This window comes from Halyomorpha halys, unplaced genomic scaffold (genome assembly GCF_000696795.3).
Source record: "Halyomorpha halys isolate HHAL.00 unplaced genomic scaffold, Hhal_1.1 Scaffold425.1, whole genome shotgun sequence".
Classification (NCBI taxonomy): Eukaryota; Metazoa; Arthropoda; class Insecta; order Hemiptera; family Pentatomidae; genus Halyomorpha; species Halyomorpha halys.
Window position 1 is genome coordinate 849,088 of NW_027114575.1, and position 24,463 is coordinate 873,550.

Here is a 24,463-nt window from a genome sequence, read left to right on the forward strand (position 1 = left end):
CCGGACCAATATTGTAACCCCCGCCTTCAGCGGACCCAGCCCAACCCCTTATAATACCATATGGCAAAGGAAGGGCACCAGTTACATTTATATATACTTATATATATATATGTTTTAAAAAATATTTGTAATGATTTGAATGTAATTGAAATTGCTAATCAATTGATTAATTGAGAATGGCCGAAATGTAGGAGTTATAAGAAAATAAATATATTGATATTTTTTATTATAATCGATAGACAAACCTTTCTTAAACAAGAAATTAGATTATATATGTTTTTTTTGTATTAACTGTGTACTCATATCTTTCCATGGCTTACTTTACAATGGTTCTAAGTATATTTCCACTAACTTTACAAACAAAACAATTAAACTGTAGGAGAATAATCCGGGTCAATAAGGATCAAAATAGTAAGAGAAAACTATTTATTGTAAACTAACGTTTCTCCCCTCTGCAGTGCTTCGTCAGAGCTGAACACTGAGAACAGCTGTCGACTGTCAGTATTCCTATCTGGGGCAAAACGTTGGTTTACAATAAACAATTTCTTTTTTCCTATTTTGATAACTTTATTTACCACCACCAGGAATATCCTCCTACAATCCACTTCATACGGTCAACTATCTTCTTCCGATATAAAAACAATTAAACGCGTTCTTTCTGTTAGGGGAAATTACAAATTTTTCAATTAATTTTTATTTAATTGTATTTATTATAAAGCTAGTGGGAATTTACTTAGCACTACTGTGAAGTAACCCATCGATATATTACTGCAGTTAGTTTCTGGTTACATTAAAAAAAAAAAAATCGTTTACCGTTTACGAAATATTACTCGACCAAATTATCAAGTTATGGTATTCATTAGTCGCTTAATTTATTACTCCACAACTTGTTCGCTAGGATGTGTAGCTTTATAATTATAACAATCCATAGACATTAATGACAAAATGGTTTTACGCCTTTAAACAAGACCAAACAAACAAGTAACAGTTGTTGTAAGACTGCCAGAAGCTCGTTTCCAAGTTAAAAGTTATAATTTTTTTAAAAATATTTCTAAATGTATTTAATATAGGCTGAGGGGGATTATGTATTGGGATCCTATACTGCCACGTATTTTTGTACGTACGTACTATACATGAATGTATGTGTAGTGTGGTTTCAATAGGTTATCAATGAACTAACAGTATTGACCGGTACCTAATAAATATTTAATGAGGAAAATAATTAATTACTTTGCGTAACCCCGGAAAATTAACACCACAAATGAAAACGAAGCGACAAAATGCACATTATCCTGCCTGAATTTACGAGGAAAAAGCTGTATGCACGTCATTAAGTGGGAAACATTAAATACAATTAATCACAATGAGTATGCATTTCGTTGAATACAAATTAAATTTACTATATTTATATAAATATGGAATTTGATATCCGTCAAACTGACCGACTCAGTGAATGTAATTCTAAGATTGATATAAATGTGATAGTTGTCTTTAAAACTGTAATTAAATTTTAACAAATAAATAAATACAAATTTTTATTAAAATAATTCTATACCAAGGACAAATTCAACCCGTTATTACTTTTTCTATTATTTATTATAGTGGAGGTTTCTTGCTAAAACCAGTTCATCTTCAACCTTTTTATCCTTCTACATTATTTGTTTTTCCTATCCATAAAATAAACTGTCATTCATTCCAGACTCAGTCTTTCGGTCAGAATAAATTTATGTTAAACACGATAACGTTATAAAAATCATAATGTTAAAATCAAAAACATGTAATCTAGGAGGATGAAAAAGTTAAAGATGAGCCAATTCTAGCCATTGTAATAAAGAATTAAAGAAGCGAAGAAAGTTTGAAATAGTGTAATTAATCATAACCCATTTATTTTTTAAATAATATAATTTTAAAGTAGAAGTCAATAAATTTAATAATATTTTATTTTAAAGAAATATTTTTAAAAATTTCATTTGCAATAATTTTATTTTATTCATAATGTTAACATTTTAGCAATATCCCTTTCCTTTGTATAGTCAATATTTTTTTCTTCTATACCCTAATCACATTATTAAAATTATGTGGTTTCATAAATACTACTCCTTAAAGTATTAGAAGTATTTTATCTTGAGGCTTTTTTCCTCATTTTTAGTCTCTAGAAAGATTTGTAGATTGTCAATTTTTTTTACTGTTATCCAGGATTCACCATTCTCAAACACAAGAGCCGGGAAGAAAAAAAGGCAGTTATCTCACCCCAATTTTTGATTACTTCAATAAAAACTACGTATAATTACTAGTCAAAATTGAAAAGTCTGCCAAGTATAGGTAGGGGGAATAAAAAATGGCAGCTGTTTCAATACCTTAAAAAAACATTAATTTTTCATTCGGAGCTTCTAGAATGAAAATCTAAAAGAACATTATTTAAAGAAGAGTAAATTTGCTGAAATATTACCCCTAAAAGAGCTATTTACGTCCAATAGATCTCGAGATATAGCTTTTTAAAAATCTACTGAAAGATTAGTAGTTAGTTAATTTATTTTTAGAAATCTATATATCAGGAACTATGTGACGTACAGATGTCTATTTGCTCTCAAATTAAAGCTAGTTTAATGGACTATTTACCTATGTGAATTTATGACCTTACATTCATATGAGTAGTAGTTTTCATGATATTTGCTAAAATAAATTGAATTATAGTTGTTCGGACAATAAATTAGATTTATGAAAAACTTTATTTCAGAAACCATTAGACGTACTGATGTCTGCCAGCACTCAAATTAAAGCTAGTTAAATTTATTACAAAATAGTTAATTATATTTATCTTTGTAGGAGTTTTTCTGATATTTGACCAAATAAACTCACAAAATGTTAATTTCTAGTTGTTCGTATAAAATGTTGGATTTTTGAAAAAATATATCTCTAGATCCATAAGACGCACATATGTCTGCCAACACTCAAAATAAAGAAAATTTAACTTACTATAAATACATGACACTTATGGTAGTAGTTTTTATGATATTCACATATGAATATAAATTTGGTAAATGAAAATTTGTTGAAACAACTATAAATCAATTTATTTTAGCAAATTTCATGTAAACTGTTACTCCTACGAAGATAAACTACATAATAGCTCATTAAATTAGCTTTAATTTGAGTGCTAATAGACATCTGTACGTCAAATAGTTTTTGAGATATGAAATTTCCAAAATAAATTCACTACTACTGATCTTTCAGTACTATGGGACGTACTGAAATATTGCTTTTTAAAAAGGTATATCTCGAGAACTATTTAACGTAAATAACTGTTTTAGGTCTCATATTTTAACAAATTTACTCTTCTTTAAATGAGGTACTCTTAGGTTTTCTTGTGTTGTTCCTACTTTTTAAGATATATAGCTCCGAATGAAAAATTAGTTTTTTTTATCGCTTTGAAACCGCCCCCATTTTTTATTCCCCCTACCTATACTTGGCAGATTCATCAATTTTGACTATTAATTATACATAATATTCATTAAAGTAATCAAAAATTGGGGTGAGATAACTGCCTTTTTTCTCATCTTGGGCTCTTGTACTAAAAACAGTTGACAATGAGACTACACATGTCTAGATAAATGGGAAAAAAATGACAATCAAATGAAAATAATTAATAACTTTTTATTAAAAATAAAATGAAAATTCCATAGAAAAAATGTCCTGTACTTCAAACTGATACTTCCAGGAGTACAATGTATGTAATCACCTAATATCAATAATGTGACTAAAGAAAAGAAGAAATAAAAATTGAAAACGGCCGAAACGTTGCTAAACGTCGAAAATAGCAATTTTTTTTTTTTATAAATTGTTGCATTATAAAAATTTCTGCATTATGTACTAAAATTATACATGATTTATTTTTTCCTGTTTATTATTTCTTGCCTTAATCATTTTAATTATTTCTTTTCCAGATTTTTATTGCTCTTTAAATATGGTTAATTTTTCCATTATTTCAATTCTATAAAATTTTCTCTCTTTTTTTTTTCTATCGCTCATAAAAATAAATTTTAAGTTAAAACTATTTAAAAATATATAACTGTATAAAAAAGAAATGTTACGTGTAAGGAAATGTGGATTTTATGTAGTACTAAGATATTTTAATATTTTTCCATCAATAATTTTTTTATTTATTTAATATTTGAAATAATTGAAATGGCTTTAAAATAATCAAATAAAAATATAAACTAAATTTTAAATTTATAGCTTCTAAAATTAAAGTGTTTTTCCTTGACTCAAAATTTTTACCACAGGGGTGTGCTAATTAATTAAGTGCTAAGCAGACTAAAAGGCTGCGTAGGAGGTACACTTGTCTTGATCAGCCCTTCATTACGACAGCTTACTAGATTAGCAGGTACTGTGCAAGGCATTGACAGTACCTGCTAATCTAGTAAGCTGCTGGTGAAATATCTGGGTTTAGTATTAACACTGTTATTTGTGAATCCGGATCATGTATGTTCTAAACATTGCGTTTAAAGAACCAATGGCAGTAATGGAAGCAGAAGCAGTAGTTTCACAACCCTTAATGTAGTGATAAAGTGATTGAATATTTTTACGTATTTTCCTCTTAGGTATTTTTAGGGACTTCTGAATGGCAAATTTTGAATGAATTTTTATTTGTATGTTTATGATTTGTGTTTTTTTTATTGATTTAACCCTGACCTAGTCTGTAAAATTAGTTGTTGCTATGTGATTTCATTTTTTATTTCGATAGAAGAGCCTTACACTTGGTAGAGTGACATCCCGGTTTTGTTTTCAGAATGCTTTCAATAGCATTTCTCGCTAAAGAAAGTTTTCCTTTTTCTTTTGTAAAGGTTATGCAGAGACATAAGAATATAGCAGGTTATTAGAATTGACTAAGTTGTTATAGAATTAGTATTGAAATGTGAATGTCGATTTTATGGGCTTAGTCATTATGTCAACTGAATGGAGTATAAACACACTTGAAACACAAAGTCCAAAATAAACTTTCCCTATCTGATAAAAATCTCATTTGAGTTCTTCTTTAACAGCATAAATTAATTAATTCTTGATAAAAATTTACAACTCTTGACTTTGGAACTAAGGAGTATTACTGTCTTAATATGATTTCGAAACGAAACACCCCCTCTGTAAATCTATTGTATAAGCGTTTATTGATGGGAAACCACGAGGCTTATGTAATTTGTAATTAACATTAAATGGAATTAAATTATTTCCATTTATGTATGATGGAATTTACTTCTTCGACTATATTTGAAGGAAAATAAAAACTGAGATTTCGGAAAACTTTCCTTATCTCTCTACTGAATAAAGTGCATTTAGTCCATGATGAGGCAAGGCAAACTAAAGAATCTGAAAATGAATCATTTGTACAAACAGTGGCCATGAAGGCATAATTACCACTTTAAAATAAAAATTATTAATTCAATAATAATACGTTTAATTTCCATACGTAATCCATAATTTCCAAAAAAACTGTTTATATCAGATGTCCGAAATAGGTAAAGCCTATACAACATTTTGAAATTTTAAAATAAATCACATTTACTGCTATTACTAGAATTTATTTTTAGTTTTAGTTATAAATACTGGATTTAATAAATAATTAGACTCAATTATTAGGGGGAGGGGTAGCTCTTTGGTAAGACACTAGGCTATTAACTCCAAGGACCCGGTTACGAATCCGGTTGTGGTAGATAATTATTTTATCTTTCACTGAAGCTGTGAGCCAGCTCTGTGGGTTCGAAGGAGCCCTCCGGGGTCCACTCAGTCTCATTAATTGAGTACACTTAACCCGGTAAAAATCTGGTGGTCGAGCGTTGCTCTGACCAAATCACGTAGTTGTGTTAGGTGGTTGAGGTCTTTGCCGTCTCTGAACTTTAGCAACGCCAGTTCGAATCTGGCTTGTGGCGTTAACTTTTTTCATTGAGTGGCGGTCCCACAAAATGAAAAACTTGACCCCAGGCTGATCACCTGCAGATGATCACCCTACCACGTATGTCAGAAATGACCAGGAAAGTGTTCATAAAAAAATCACCTACTTGCACAACCGCTGGTCTAGTAACAGTACCTCCTTATAAAGTAATACACTCCTGACCCTCCATGGGTTCTTATGATACAAATTAATTATTATTTTAATTACTTTTATTCAATTATAACTTTTTAATTTTTAATTATTATATGATTGGTTGTATTGTTTAATTACACTAAGTTCACTGAATTAATTTTTTATGTTCTAAAAAAAAAATTTTTTTTGGGTCGATATGTATCGATTCAAATATATTGGTTTGAAAACTACTAACTTTTTTCGGTCATTTTCTGAATTTTTCTACTTCTACTATATATTTTTAAATAAAATGTTTGTAAATTCCTTAGTGATGTATTACTGATTAATCATATATGTAATTAAATCGATCGATGCTCACATCGCTATAGTTCTAAATTGTATAGAAATAATTGTCACATTATCCATTTATATTTGGTAGAAAATATTCTTAAACAACAAACTTAGCATATATATAAAGAAACGTTAGTAAAAAAAGTGAGATATCATAATGATAGGAGTTATTGTTCTCTAATGAATGATGAAGAATCTGGCAGATTTCTCACATAAATTCAATTTATAGATAATTAGTTTTATTTTTTAGTTTCATTTAAAATCATAACGACTCACGTTGGAAACTACGTTTTAGAAGGAAAAATAAACAAAGATACAACGGTATTTTTGTTTTTGATTTCGAATACTACTTATATTTTCATTGAATTGTGGAAACAAACGAATTTTCCTTGGATGTCGAATGGCCGAAAAAAATCAAGTTTTATATGATAGATAACTAAGAGGAGGTCTTGCAGAATAATGACAAAATATAATGATTTCCTCAAGGACTTTTTTGTAGAATATAACACGTAAAATTTTTGAAAATGGCCATACAACACCATTAAGAGTTAAAATTTGAACATCTGTGAAGAAATGCGTTTAATACTACAAGTTTTTAAGTTTTTTACTTTAAGATACACCGACTTAAAAATTCCTAGGAAGGCCAGGAGTTCTTAACAATTATACCCGAATCGCCCTTACGTAAAATAATTTTCGGAACCTGTGTAGCTTCGTAATTTGTATTAAAAAAGTTTTACTAATGGTGGATACTTTTACTTACTATAAATATGACAATTTAAAACATAATATCCTTGTAAAAGCTTTCTTTTCTTTATTTCTTGCAAATTTCATCGGTATTTAAGTTAAAGATACAAGTAAATGTAATGAGCTATAATGCCATGAGAAATGTGTAAAGAAACTAGCCATTGGTAGCCCTGTAACATTTCTACATCAGTAGGTCTTGAAGCCTACATCAATTGTCTCGGAGGATTATCAGGAATAGAAGAAGAAGCAAAGACAGGAACTAATGGGTGACGGTGATAATGGAGTTTATTATTGAAGGATGGATATCTGGTTCGGGATAGATTGGTTACATATGTAACATTATGCTCTCTATGTATGATTTTATTTGTGACAATGTAAGAGCATTGATAAAGGAGATTGAAGAGAAAGAATTGAAAGAGGAAGGATTTAGAATTGTAAGAGTTTAATACGATTGGGATTCGATCATTGTAATGGAGCTCCAAAGCTAAATTCCGTTAGTCCAAATAGGCCTCATTATAGTCATGTAAATGAGTCTTTTGTAGTTAGTTGGAAGTTTAGACTGTCTAGTAAGTGTTGTAATAGTCGGAATCGACGAGTAGTTTCCAGTCTTCAGTTCTGTATGAGGACGCCAAGTCGCCTAGTCGTTTGTCCTTGAACTATTAGGTTGTGGATGTGTTCAACATTGATAAATTTAAATAAAGGGTACTGTAGGACTCTCTGTAAGTTTACAACAAAGGGTAAAGGTGATTTGTTGAGTCTTATTTTAATCCTCCAGTTTTGGCACCATTCTTCAAGGTTATGGGATTGAAGGCTTCACCGCTGAATTCATAAATACTTAATTATATTTCTACTTTATCAACAACGAACAACTTACTCGCTTTGGTCTTATTGTTTATATTACGTCTTAGGTCTTATTATGTGGTTAATGGTTTGTATTATTGAATATTAAATAAGCTTAAAAAATTAAATATGAAGATTCGAAGCCTATTTTAGTGAATTTCGTTAAGATTTCTTCTCCCTGCGTTTATATTAAACATTTTTTTTACCTACAATTAACATAAGTTCTTGGCAAAAATGTGATATTTAGGTACCTAAACAACATTGTTTAGAAGTTGTTTAGACAGTTTATAGTTATTGTGCACTATACGATTTATTAGCATTATTTTATTTATACATTATTTGAAATTTCCTCACAAACCTAATTTTTTTGTTCATATTTGGACACCAAAAAACTAAGACATCGCTAAGTCATAATCAACCGATTTTCGCTTGACAATGGTAGCGCTACCAACTAAGCAAAACCCCTTGAGAGTCATATTTGAACTTTTGCTTTTCAATAAGGACACTCAACTATATTAAGCTTTCACACGCTTTCACAGTGTTCAGAGCTTTTGTCGGTCCGATTCTTATAAAATCATCGAACTTTCAATTCCATTTTAGTTTTCATTTAGACTCGATAAAACGTACTCTATCGCTTTCCTTAATATGATTAATGTTTCCGATAAAAAGTATGTCGAACCCCTGGAAGAGACCCAGTTGGGAAGCACAGCTATAAGGTTACGTCCGAATGCAGTGATTACCAAATGGGCGCTGAAGCGATTCAGGAGGAGGGTGAAAGCAACAGGTGCATTTGGTGGGCGATGTATAACTACAAGTTGTCACAATTAACAATATTACTGCTGACGAAAATTAGATTACTACTCTTTAAGATTATTTTTAGTATTCCAACTATTTTGTATTACATTATATTCTGAGTTCAATAAATAGTTTCATAATTTCAAAGTCCAATGTTTCTGATTTACACCTTTCTTGCCTATATTATGTAAAAATGTTAGAAACATTAATACATATATTTCCAATTAATTGTTATTACAATTTTTAAAAAAAGTAATTTCCAGAGGGCGCTAAGTAATATTTTCCCCTGGAAATGGGACGGTAGGATAAAAAAGTTTGGTAACCACAGTCCTAATGGGACGGCATAGCCCTATCGACCGTTACTCGCTGCGTTGGACAATGAAATAAACTATTAGTGTCCTTATTTAACATTTTTTTAAAATTATTTATTTATTGTAATTTACAACTGTACAAAATAATACAATAGGTAAATATGTAGTATGTTTCATATACACTTGAAAATCTTGGGAAGGAACCACCCATTGGTGGTACTTCAAACATTAATTTAAACTAGAAGATCCCGTGGCCATCTTCTTTTCAGACGCCTCGAAGGATTATCAGGGATTGTTAAGGATGAAAGATTAAGAATTAATGGGTTAGGATGGTTAAGGCGTTTGGAATAAAAAGACGCATATCTGTTTTGGGTCAAATCTGCAACGAATGGGATGTTAAGGTCTTTATGAATAAGTTTATTTGTGACGTAATAAGGAGTTATTTAACATTAAATTTTCAATAAAGACAGACAAATATATTCCATACGTTCGAATTTTAGACTGCTTCCTATTAATCTAAAGGCGTGATTTATTTCAGAAATTAAATTTTCTTCCAGACATAATTTCAGTAGGGAACCAAAGAACATGTCTGTTGGAAGTATTTGAAATAAATTGAGGAATGATTTTTTATTAATAAATATAATTAGATGATACCATTCGTGTTTTGTTCTAAATAATTAATTCCCATTAATTATGCATAGTACATTAGTACAATTAAATCCAATTCATTAATTTTCTAGTAATTTTATACTTATTAGTATTGTTTTGATAATTTCATCGATATATTCATCAATTCACTAAGAAAAATTATTCGTTATGAAAAAATTTGACAATGAATACAGAAATAGGTTTTATGGGACGGAATTCATGCCTATTATCATTTAAATTGTCCCTAATGTGAGAAAATACTCGTAAAAGCACTTAAGGTGAATACGTCAATCTTTCGCTTTATGGAATTAGCTTAATATGAAGCAGCATATTTATCAGATTATTTACAAAACTACCATAAACGAAGGATTTCCCACAATTTATATAAACCGGAGAATAATGGTGGCAATCACCGTGCTTAAGTAACTGTTAAATTGTCAAAAACAGTAATAATACGCACTTGAGAAAATCACCGCATAAAACCGTAATGGGATAACGTTTAATTAATCATGTTATTGTTTTGTTTTTCCGTAATCAACCTTCATCGTTTGTGGATAACACAAAGTCAACTAATGACCTTATGCAATTTCAACTTTAATAGGTTGAAATTTTCGGAACATTATGCCTTATGAAAATTGTTCATTTCGATTTATTTTTTACACATTCCGATTTGGTTTATAAATTTTATGTACAATTTTCTTACACCTCCAAGGTATTAGGACGTATATAGATTGTTGTAATTAAGGCTCATTATTGTCAAAGCAATACAAATCGAAATTGATTTTAAAAAAAAATTAGAATAAAGTAGCTTCGAAATATTACTGAAAAAGGATTAAAGGTTTAGAATCAAGCCCCTGTCGTTTGGTAGTGTACTGTATGAGGTTATGGGGTCTAGATCACTATAGCATAAATAAATTACATATCATAAATAATTTAAAAAACATGACATTAAACAAAAACAAAAAAAATTAAAATTAAATTATGTAGTTCTAAAAATAATTGAAATTTTTTCTATCAAAGGTATGTTCAATATATCTACTTCAAACAAATTATATAAAAATTATTATTGTAGTATCTCCTGTAGATATGTTAAATGTGTATTTAAAATGTTAATTGTAAGAGCTGTTTGACTGGAGAAAATTAAAATTTTGATATAAACTGAATACCTTTTTGCTCTAGAATTTTAATTTGTAGAGGGCTGGCCACACTGAGTGCTTTGGCAATAGAGTGCTGGAACACAGTGGCAACACAGTTTAGTTATCTAAGAGAACGGTCAAAGTCATGTGAATAATTATTGTGTATCGCCATTATATTATGTTGTATCAATATATGTTCAACAAGATTGTAAAGAGTTGTTATTTAAACTGCCTACAAATTACAGAAAATTTTTCACATTAGATATATAATTTTTTATTGACAACTCATTGATTGTTATTCAAGTTTTATTTAAAACAGAAAAATAAATCAGATGTTAGTCATAATTTTATAAAGTGTAAGTAAGCAGGTGCTTAGAGTGTTATAAATAGTAAAGGTACTATCTCATATATAAAAATGAATATTTGTTCATACTTTATGGTCTGTCTATTCACATCCAGTTGTGATGGGACATCTTGCTAAATGTTTAGGATTTTTTCCGGGAAGATTATTGCTTGGCCCGATTTTTTCGGTAAAAACTAAAGTTATTATAAAATTAAACATTTTTGTTTAGGTACTCAAAAATTATACATTTTCTTCGTGGTTATTATTATTATTATTGGCCAATCGATTTCTCTCTTTCTCAAGAATAAGACAAAATATTACTGATTATATTTAATAATTTTTATTCACAAAAGTAACCTTTGATAGGTCAGTAACTCTTAATTATTTCAATACAGTACTAAATTTGAGCACAATGAGGGTATTTAAAAAAATACTATTCATATTTTATATAGTATATATATATATATGACAACATCATAGGTAATCAAATTGTCTAAAAGAAAAATATCACCTAAATCACATCAGTATTAACATTTATACACCGAAGTTAGCTGTTGGCATTTATGCTACTATAGTTACTGTCTTATGGCTTCATCTATATATTAATTGATATAAAAGTTTCAATAGTGTTTAATTAATGTATATGCATTCTCAAATATAGCAATAGCGAATCATTGCTGGGTCTGCTAGTTACTGATAAAATAATTTGTTACTCAGATATACAACTTATTATCTGTTATTGTTGAACATTGAAAGATAGAAAAAATAAATTATAACTAAAATTCAATCCCATTTTGATGATAAAAATTCAATCTCCCTTTCTCCTAAATGTCGCAGGAATGTATAATTATATTTATGAAATTATTAGTCTCTTCCGAAGTAAAGTCTACGTGCTTAAAGACCGATATTCCTTATCTGTAAAAATGTTTCTTCATAAATAAAATGGAGAAATCATTCGAACACAATTCCTCAAAATACTACGATTGTGTAACTGGAGGTTAACTCAACTGTGAGTACCCAATCAAGCGTTTAATTATCCCTATTATGTAGTTTCGGAATCAGTTTTGCCTCGACAGCCCAAGAAAAACGTTTGCGACTCGTTAAATTAGTATAGCATTAAATTGGGAAAATCAAACTAACTGTGAGAATGACAAAGGGGAGAGAGAAAGAAAATGCTGTTTCGGAAGATTTAATAGACAAGATAAACACCAATTTAAAAAAAAAAAAGAAAAAAAAAGAAAAGGTCATTGCATTGTTATAAATCACCTAGTAACATGACAGAATTATGACGAAATGAATGTTTTTGGTATAAAATGTGGAAAGAAATAAGTACATAGAATGAAAAAATAAACATGTGATAGGTAAGCGTTTAAGCACAATTAGGGAGTTTTCTATCAAAAGAAGACTTTTTTGGAAAATAAAAAATTAAAACCAAAACTAAAAAAAAAATACTACAGCTAAAACTTATTTATTTCTTTATCTGTACCTTATCAAGTAAGTAGGTGTTATAGATTAATATTCTCAATCAAAATTTTACTTATCTAGATGAGATACTTGTATAATTGTTAAATTATATCTTTTTTGAGAGAGATATATTGACTTTTAATAGAAAGAAACCATATGATTTAATTTTTTTTTTTTTTATTTATCTATGTTTTTTCCCCTATTTTTGGAAAATAAAAATTCTAAAACCAAAACTAAAAAAAAATACTACAGCTAAAACTTATTTATTTCTTAATTGTATTTTTACCTTATCAAGTTGGTGTTATAGATTAATATTCTTAATAACAATTATACTTATCTAGATGAGATACTGCTATAATTGTTAAATTATATCTTTTTTGAGAGAGATATATTGACTTTTAATAGAAAGAGGCCATATGATTTAATTTTTTTTTATTTATCTATATTTTTTCCCCTATTTTTGCAAAATAAATTGTTTACAGAGTAACATTCTTAGAAGTGACGCTGCCCTACTGCCTTAGCTCAACACTGATTACACAAATTTCTAAAATAAAATTTTTATGCGTGTCTCCATATAGTCAAATATAGTGCATACAATTTATAATGGCTGGAATATTCGGATAACCACAATGTTTGTGATTGTTCATCAACTGAGGCTATGTTAATTAAATACATATTAAGAATATATTTATTTGACCTATATTAGCTAAATAAAGATCTATGCTTCTTCCGATTCTGCTCGCACCGATTATGCCAGGACATTTATTTTATGGAGACAACATGTGTTATCCATTTGTGAAATGGATAATTTCAATGAGTAAATGGAAATTTTATATTGAGAGTTTTAATAACGAAGGATAGAATGTCCTTTTTTCATACATAAGTCTAGGATATATTTTATTGTTCGGATTAGTTTATGTAGAATTTGACACAACAGTGACTAAGTAACTTAACTGTTACTTTGGGTTACTTTTAAGTTCGAAGCGGACCTATGGATTAATTATCGGCCTTCTCACTGAGGTTAGAATCATGGGCGTAGATAGTATCTCTAGGTCTGGCCATGGCCCATCTAACACCTGTCTGGACCTCTCTAGGCAATTTTTAAAAAAGATATACGAAGAAGATAGACGAGAACTAATTATTATTTTGCCAGTTATATGACAAATAATATTCATAATTAATTATTAATTAATATAATTAAAAATTAAAATCTGTGCAACTATACCCATGGAGGGTCAGAAGTCAGGGGTTCAGTTTTTTGTAAGGAAGTGCTGTTTATTATTTATTCTGATTAAAATTAAATGTTGTTTTTAACGTGTATTTGGTATCTACGTTAAAAATTAGAGGAGAGATTACCTTGACCTAGGTACTTGCTAGAGATATACAGCACTAATTACTTTTCTTGATTTTTTTTAAAGAAAATTATGGAATACTTTCATTTCTCGGTCGATTCTGTAAGTACTTTTAAAATAACTCACGCAGAATTATTCATATTCCAGATTAGTCTGGTACAAAAAGCACTCTTTTGTAGTACTCCTTTCTCTCGTGGATTATCGAGATATCCCAAATAATCATAAAAATTCCTATCATAAGGATAACGAAAGTAGTCAATAAAATTAAATGCAACAATGTAGATGTAGTGAGAATTGGTGAAACCAATCTAAGAAAGGAAATTTGACGGGTGTAGATTGGAAAAACGATCTACTGTCTGATGACTGTTTATGTTTGATTGCCACCTTTGTGGGCGTCCTGTTGGTTTAATGTCCGGAATAGTGGGTTAGTGCTGTGTTAGAGGCTATCAAAGAACTTTATGTGACTCGGAGAGATGAATACTGTAGCTGTCGGCAGTCCAAGTGTCTTAGGGATGTAATTAGTTTTCGCTCTTCGTAATGAGGAATGCTCCACAATGAGTCTCAGGATTCTACTCTGAAACTGTTGGAGTTTCTTCGCTGTTGTGGGTGCTACGTTAGACAGCATAGGTGCTCCGTTGATGACCGGTAATTTGAAGCAGAAACTTGTCTCAAGGATTATATGTTAGCAGATAATTGTAAACTTTGTTCTTGACCATATTTACTTTATTAGGGCAGTAACAAGCCAGTGTTAGTTTTCTGTCAAGGGTAGCAGCAAGGTCCACTACACTGCCTGCCGGTCTGCTCTCGCACCCTGCTATCCTATGGACTTTAGTTGCTTATTCATAATAGTACAAGAGCTCAAGAGGAGAAAAAAGGCAGTTATCTCTCCCCAATTTTTGATTACTTTAATGAAAACTATGTATAATTAATAGTCAAAATTGACGAGTCTGCAAAGTATACGTAGGGGGAATAAAAAATGGCGCCAGTTTCAAAGCGATAAAAAAAAAATTCATTTGTAGCTCTTATCTTATCTTAAAAAAATAGGAACAACACAAGAAAACCTAAGAGAACGTCATTTAAAGAATAGTAAATTTGCTAAAATGTGAGTCCTAATAGAGTTATTTACGTTAAATATTTTTCGAGATATATTGCTTTTTAAAAAGCAACATTTCATAAAAATGTTGTATGGGACGTACTGAAAGATCAGTAGTTAGTGAATTTATTTTGAAAAATTCATATCTCAAAAACCATTTGACGTACAGATGTCTATTAGCACTCAATGAGTTATAGCAGTTTAATGAGTTATAAAGTAGTTTATGATGTTCATCTTCGTAGGAGTAATAGTTTACATGAAATTTGCTAAAATAAATTGATTTATAGTTGTTTCAACAAATTTTCATTTGCCAAATTTATATTCATATGTGAATATCATAAAAATTACTACCCCTACGAAGATAATTGTCATAAACTACTTTATAGTTAGTTAAATTTCCTTTATTTTGAGTGTTGGCAGACATGTGCGTCTTATGGATCTAGAGATATATTTTTTTAAAAATCCAACATTTTATACGAACAACTAGAAATTAACATTTTGTGAGTTTATTTTGTCAAATATCATAAAAACTACTACTCCTACAACATGATTAACTATTTTGTAGTAAATTTAACTAGCTTTAATTTGAGCGCTGGCAGACATCAGTACGTCCAATGGTTTCTGAAATGAGGTTTTTCATAAATCAAACTTATTGTCGGAACAACTTTAAATCAATTTATTTTAGCAAATATCATGAAACCTACTATTCCTACGAAGGTAAAGGTCATAAAGTTCTTTATATTCCATTAAACTAGCTTTTATTTGAGAGCTAATAGAAATCTGTACGTCACATAGTTCCTGATATATAGATTTCTAAAAATAAATTAACTAACTACTAATCTTTCAGTAGATTTTTAAAAAGCTATATCTCGAGATCTATTGGACGTAAATAGCTCTTTTAGGGCTAATATTTCAGCAAATTTACTCTTCTTTAAATAATGTTCTTTTAGATTTTCATTCTAGAAGCTCCGAATGAAAAATTAATGTTTTTTTAAGGTTTTGAAATAGTCGCCATTTTTTAATCCCCCTACCTTTACTTGGCACACTCATTTTTGACTAATAATTATACATAGTTTTACATTCAAAAATTGGGGTGAGATAACTACCTTTTTTTCTTCCCGGCTCTTGTACTATAAGCCCTATCGTTCGCTTCTGGAAGGACAAAATAATACAGTTACACCTTAAAGTACCAACGGTAGAAAAAGGTCAGTATCTAATCCGAATTATGTAACAAATGGGTAATGTATTTTATGAATTCATATTCTGTTGTTTTTTGTTTTTAGAGGGATCGGGAAAAAATAATAATACAGTCGATCTTCTCGGGATTATCTTTAATATTGTGCCTTTCCAGTTTCTTGGTTATTTCCGTAGAAGCCTTCTCTACCTGCTTTAGAGTGTTCTATGTATTGTTTGAACGCCTGTATGGCTATGTCGTCGCCGTAAGTCCAACAGTAACAGCTTTGTATTCTGAGAAAATAACTGGAGATAGTATAGATATCTGGTACTCTATAGGTGTGTAGAACCTCTCCGGAGGAACTCTTAATAAGCGGTGCTACAGAAATTAAATCAATATCATGTAGAGCTGTTCTGGGAATTCGTTCTCCTGCAGTGTCTTACATAACAAACTATGGGACACTAAGCCAAACGCTTCCGTGCAGTCTATTAAGGTCATAGCTGATGCCTCTTTCTTCTTTGTCTTCTGGCTTGTGGTGATCCGGAGTGATCAGGAAGTGGTGATCCGGGCAGAGGACGGCCTGGAAGCCAGTCTGCTTCGGTTAGATTAGCTCAATTACTGAGCAATAGGTTTTGCGATAATTAAGATTAATTTTCTCAAAAAAACTTGCCCAAGTGCGGAAGCAAGCTTATTGGTCTACAGTTGGCTGGTTAAAATCTGGTCTTCGTGTGTTTCAGAAGCAGGAAGAGGATGGGTCCGTTATCCAGTTTCCACGACAATTGTTTTGTTTTTTCGAATAATAAAAAATATCTGGAAAAAAAATTGTTTAACGCGTACGAATATAAATACAAGAAATTATAAACAATAAGTGCTGAACTCCTTTTACTCTGAGATATTCTGAGGTGAGTTTGTGTACGCAGAGTCGCAGGTGCCAATAAGCGCTTCACATTTTTTCTGGGGCATATTCATATAATTGAAATATAATTAATTCATCGATTTTACAAGAAATAGATTACAAAAATCTATTATTAACAACATGAATGTAAAAATAGCGATCCTTGGAACCATTCTTTAAAAATGGAATATGAAAATTACATCTTTTTGAAAATTACCTATTATTTCATTTTTTGTTTAGTTTATTCTTTCTACGTTTCAGCTACAAAGAGCCTGTTTCAAGAATAAATTTAAATTATTTATTGATACGATACATAATTTATTAGTCATGAAAATGGTCTTAATAGCCAAAACTTCGGAATTGGAAATTAAACAAATAAAAACTTTTGCTTGGTGACCTAAAGAAAAATTAAAGTGAAACCAGAACATTTATAATTATTATGTTTTATTTAGAGGTCCCATATCCGTAAAATTGGTTATACACAAAAAAATGTAAATTTAAATAACGGCGCTCCTATTTTTTAAAATCTGGTCTCTTTGGAATATTGGGCCAATTTCTTCGTGCAGTTCCATTGTTTCTATTATCTTCACGGTTAATGTTCTAGATAGGTTTTACAATTAACTTTACAATAAAAGTCGATAAAATATAAAATTTTAAGTTTCCAATAAATTCTTTATTTTTTTTTTAATCTTTAATACTAAATCCACATCTGTGACTCAGGATGTGGCAATAAGCGGATGAGACGAATATAAAATAATAATAAAAAAGAAATATTTACGAGCTGTACTAAAACCTTTTCATCGCACCATAACTTTCTACATTTATTCAATTACAAATCATAAAATATCGACAATCTACAAACAACTGCTTGAAGAAATAAAGGCCACAACATATTGCACACAAGTTATGTAAATGCTGAGAAACTACTTTCCGAATTCCGACACATAATATCACTCCCGAACACTGTCAGTATTTATCCATTACTTCGAACATTTGGAACCATTAAAAACTCCTTAAAGAAACATAATTTAATATATTTATTAAAATGTTACAAAACTTTATTATTCTATTATTTTTTTAGAATAAATTTTAGTCATTTTGGAGTTTTAAAAATGAAATTGTTATGTGGAATGCATAACTAATAAATTAATATATTTATTAAAATGTTACAAAACTTTATTATTCTATAATTTTTTATTTTTCTAGAATAAATTTTAGTCATTTTGGACTTTGAAGTTTTAAAAATGAAATTGTTATTTGGAATGCACAAATAATAAATTAATATATTTTTTGAAATGTTACAAAACTTTATTATTCTATTATTTTTTATTTTTCTAGAATAAATTTTAGTCATTTTGGACTTTGGAGTTTTAAAAATGAAATTGTTATTTGGAATGCACAAATATATTCTATTATTTTTTTAGAATAAATTTTAGTCATTTTGGACTTTGGAGGTTTAAAAATGAAATTGTTATTTGGAATGCATAACTAATATACGAACGACCAATGAAAGAAATCAAAAAGTTTGCTTTTGTAGGTGTTTTTTTTTTTTTTTTTTTTTTTTTTTTTTTTTTTTTTTTTTTTTTTTTTTTTTTTAAGAAATCTTTGTATGTATATGAGAAAACTTATGGTTGACTTTTTCAACACAATTGAAGAGTTTTCTCTAATTAGGTTCTAATTAACACTTCTTGAAACTTCTTAGAGTGAAAAAATAAATGTCTTAAAACAAACGGATACTTTTTCCGAAAATATGATAAAAAATTACTGGGATAAAGATTTATTGTGTTAATGTTTTGATCAAGTGATAAAAAATACTTGCATCTGACCCGTGTTTGACTCATCACACCCGATCAGTTTTGGCAGAGTAATTAAATCTATCAACAATTATTTGAGCTGATAAAAGAAATGATTTGTTGGCACGGTATAACCCAATTTGACTCATTCCATCGCCTATGTCAGTAAAAGTTATTTACAAATCCTATCTCAATCATCATTGCTGTTCATCTTCTATTTTCCGAATGAGGGAACTGTGTCATATTCATGTCACATACGACAGTCATCATTTTTAACGTTTCAATAACTGCACTGACTAACAAAAAACTTTATTTTTTTTGCTTAAAGAATATCTAATAGTTGAAAATCACTAATATAATATACAAATTAAAGAAATATCTTTTAGGATATCAAAAAATTAGATTTTTATTACCCTTAAACGTTTCAAAGAACATGTTTAATGTGATGTTACTTCCTCTGACCATCAGGGCTTTTAATCTCCTTGAAATGTTTTATGTGTGATTAGATTTTTTCTTAGTCGGCCGATCAAACCAATCTCTTGGTTTGATCAGCTCCTATTGTCCGATCTAATTCATCTGAATTAGTTCAATAGGATTTGGGACAGGTGGTTATTTATAACTATTTAATGATGCGAATAACGACCTTGTTAAAATGTGAATGCATAACAATTGATCTCACGTCGTTATGAACGAAAGAGAGATGAAAAGCATGAATCATCAAGGATATTAGTCTAAATGATGGAGAAATATAAAAAAACATCTGTTTGGTTTTTAGGCAAGTATTCCTCTGAAGCGGAAATTCTATCGCTCAGATATAATAACAAAGAGAAAAAGCCAGCAAAAAACATTTTCTTTTGAACTCCTCCATGACGTTTTAAGACGTAGGTGTCCTTCCATAAGTTACGGAAGTCTGTGGAAGGTTTATCGAAAAGATTGTGCGGTCCAGATGCATTGAAGGTACTGTGTGTTTTTCGGTAGTCTGTAACACCTGAGCTCAGATGAAGTTTTCTAGTATTTTTGTTTTTGCCGTTTTATTTTGCTAGTGATGATCCGAGTATTGTCAATTTTTTGTCAATAAAAATAATGTTGTTATGTATTGCGTGTAGGAAGGATGTGTTATAATCCTATTTAAAATGTGAGTGTTGCAGTGCTACCCCATATAATTCTGTTACCATCGGCAAACCTCAATTCAGACGTAAGAGTAGTCAGAAATATTAGCTGTAGAGCGTATCAGCGACTCTTTATAAAGAAAATGAAAGTTCAACAAAGCACTGTAAATTACACAAAATTATCTAAAATGTACACTGAATTAAATATAGACACTGTACAGGATTACGTATATAAACCGACACATAATTTCATCCATTCTTGACCCAACTCAAAACTAAACCCTCTAATCACAGAAATAGGAAACTACACTAAAACTGAAAATCGTATTTATAAACACAAAAGAACTAAACATAAATTAATGTAAATATAAATCAATAATATGTATTTAATGTTACTCAATTATATGTATTTTATTGTATCCAATGTTATGTATTTTATTTTAATTCAATAATATTTAGGTTTTTTTTTCCCTTCAGTTTATTTTACCAAAATGTAAATGTAATTATTATCTAGAAAATTGTATTGTATAACGGGGTATCCTAAAAAATATATTTATAATCTTAAAATTTTTTCTTGAGACTGGTAATTTCTTAATAAATAATTCAAAACACTATCCAAATTATAGTCTCAAAACCTTTATTTCTTTTACACGTCCAACGTTTCGGCCAATTCGGCCATCTTCAGGGACAATCTACTCAATATCACTATGAAACCATATAATTTAACACTTTAAAAACTTCATTCAGGCTATTCTGCCCAGGTCAAAACATTTATATCTAATAAGTCAATTATCCATTAAAAACCATAGTCAAAGTGATAAAAGTGTATTAATAGTGTGTGCAGAGAAATAATTTTGACTATGGTTTTTAATGGATAATTGACTTATTAGATATAAATGTTTTGACCTGGGCAGAATAGCCTGAATGAAGTTTTTAAAGTGTTAAATTATATGGTTTCATAGTGATATTGAGTAGATTGTCCCTGAAGATGGCCGAATTGGCCGAAACGTTGGACGTGTAAAAGAAATAAAGGTTTTGAGACTATAATTTGGATAGTGTTTTGAATTATTTACTAAAAAATATAGTTAATATTTTATATTACATATATTTTTTTAATAAAAATATTAAAAAAAAAAAAAATGTACTGGGTTGAAACATTCCGTTAAGTTTTTATTTATTGACTTAATTACTTCTTTTGTTGGCTTTATCTTCTTTGGTTTGGTATTTATTTACTTCTCGGTTAACCCACAGTTTAATGCACGATGGATCTACAATCGAAAGGGTAAAATGAATGAACGACCTTTCATTTTTAATGGCTCTACTGTATTGTAAAATGTTTCAATTTTAAAAGTTTTCTCCCTAAACGCTTTTTCTATGGTAAAAAAAAACAAGAAAATTGTTAAAGGTGTATTTTTGTAATTTGAAAAAGCAATTGGAACATTTATTTCCCCAAATCATTCTAGTCCATTTCTGATTTCGGAACTGGTTGAAGGTGTAAAATTTTAATTATAATCCCAAATCATCTTTCATATAGTTTAGAATTTTTAATGTATTAAAAATTTTGAAGGAAAAAAAAAGGTTCTTGTTATCTTTAGAAATAGACAGATTTGGGATAAATTTTAGGATTGGAAATGTAAAAAGTCTTAATCTTCCTTTAGGTTTTCAAATTCACTGTAATAAAAAAAAAAAAAAATTATATCTTCTTTCTTCTGTTCTGGTTATTTATTGATTATTATTGGACCTGCTCTAGTCTTTCTCCGTTCGCTTTGATCACCCTCATTACTCTCCGGGGTTTCTTTACTATCCTCAAACATTTGGTCTTTTCCGGGTTAATTTTCATGTTTATCGAGGCCATTGCCTCTTGCAGAACACTTACGTTGTATTGGAGGTATCGGTCGTTGGAAGTAAGCAAAACCAGGTCATCCGCAAAAGCCAACAGAAAATTTTATGGGTTGTAAGTTTCTGTATCCTAACTGAAACTGTCTCATTCTTAGCTTTCTTTATCGCTTTATCGAGGATAACTATGAAGTTATTTAATATTTCTAGACATAATCATCAGCAACTTTTTCAGCGTGTATACGTTTTTCAAGTTACAACCTTTATTCATTTTATTTTAAGAGCGGTTGCGATGTAGATGGTTCAAATAATAGCACACTCAGCCCTCTATAACATATTTGAAACAATTGCACCTCAGAGATTAATTGTTGTATCACATTATGACAATTAGCCAATTCAGTTTTAACAAGTAAAAATTTTATTTTAAATGTTTAAAATACAAACTCTGCTTAGATGAAAAAATATTTTAATAATTTCATCATTTATACTATAACTATAAATTTTAAGGAGCCAACAATATTAAATAAAATTACTGACCACCTGAGATCTCTCCATGCCGAAATTTTAAATGTTAATATAAATATAAATTAAATTTGAAGAAGTTTACTTCATTTTTTAAATAAATATTTCATAAACTGACAAAGTCTATCAAATCGATTATCGTCTTGTCTGCATTTAACCTAGAACCTTTAAGATATAAAGACTTTAGTCCGGACAAGGGAGATATTAAAGAAAGAGAAATTATTTGTAGTTGAGTTACCGGTGAAAGTTTAAAATTCATATAACCTGCTTTTATGTGAATTTTAAGCTTCGTTTTGTTTTTAGTTATTTTTCTATACAATTGTGAAAGAGGTTGGAATTCAGATACTATTTACGTTATTTTGAAGTTTAAAGCGAAGTTACAAGTTTATAATCAAATATAAATGTTTAAATATAAATAAATAAAAAAATCTACTATTATTTTTTTAATGACATAGGCTGTTTGTCTATTTTTGTTATCGAATAAATGGTTGTTGCCGTTCAGCTGTTAAAACTACCGTTAATAAAACTGAGTGATACATATACTTAAAACAATACAAACAGTTGAAACCCCAATTGTGTGCCCCGAAGTTTTACAAATGTCTGCAAAAAGCTTGAGCGAACGATTTCACCACAAGTCTTTCATCCTTAACATTTAACAATTTTGTACGTTGGATTTTTTTACCAACATAGAGCCGATTTTCATTTTGTATATTTTTATTACACCTTTCTTGGTAGATAAAGCGGTACTCATGTTCTCATTTTTTCCTTTTTTTCTTGCAGTTTAATAATACTAATAAAGTTATTTTATATCGTTCTGTGCATGAATTCCAAAAAAATAAGATCGGTTTTCTAAAACAAATCTTTTTATTTATTTAATTAGTCTACTTTGACAATGTATGTCTGGATCAAATAGGACAACGTGATATAAACGTTTAGAGCGTGATATAAAAATTATAATGACTACTTCTAAAAAAAAAAAAAAATACCAATATCAACGTAAGCTAATTCTAAGCGAAATAAAACAAAATAATGAATTACTCTTATGTTATTGGCACATAGGAAAGTAATAAAAAAGAAACCATTTACCTCAGCTCAACAAATGAATGGGTTAAGCAATTCCTGGATTAATAGCCTCATTTAACCATCAAAGCATACAGTTTAATTGTTTGTTAATATGTTTATATCCATGATGCTGAACTTCACAGCATTATTAATTTGAAAAAATAATATTTATATCTTTGTTCATTTGTTCGCTTGTACAAAACACAGCAGGATCACAATGTTCTTCCTGGCCTCAATCTTGAACCAACTGATCTCAAGCTGCTCATTTAACTTGATTTGGTAACTGTTATTTTTTAATAAATGTTAATTATTAATTTAATTACTACATTCATAATATTTGACTAACAAGTCACCCCAAAACATTTGATAAAGAAAAACATTTTCACAGCTGCAACTTAGATTGTTTATTAATGCAAATATTAAAAGGGAATAAAGAATATATGTGTGTGTGTGCATTTATATTATGCACATGTGCGCGCTGTCGTACTTGTTTAAAATTTGAATAATTTCCATATTCGAGTTCTTTCTTTCTAGATAGGATAATTCACTTTCATTTTAGTTTTATTTGTTACATATTGATTAGCTACTATTCATAATTTTTTTTTTTTAATTGTATTATTTCGTTGCGTAGTTTTGTTTTAAAAAGTCCCCTACATAATTTCCGTATTTTAAAGTATAATATATAAAAAACGTTGGATTAAAATCAACATTACTTTATATGCTTTAATTTTTATATTCATATTCACTCACTCCATGATAAGGGTTCGAAACATGTTTAAAGCATAGAAGTAGCTCATGATGATAAAGAATCTTTGAGATAAATTAAGAATCATAATTTAAATTTTAAAACAACGAAAAATTAAAATATATCTTTAGATTAGAGGTAAAAGTGATCAAGTGACTAGCGAAGATAAGGTTCTTTGCTATCGCTTCAGAA

At 29.3% G+C, this 24,463-nt stretch overlaps 1 protein-coding gene across 1 annotated transcript in view; it reads right to left on the minus strand.

Moving 5' to 3' along the window:
- Nucleotides 1-24,463, minus strand: part of MFS9 (major facilitator superfamily transporter 9) — a 59,207-nt gene that overhangs the window by 34,341 nt on the left and 403 nt on the right. The gene's annotated exons all lie outside the window — the stretch shown is intronic.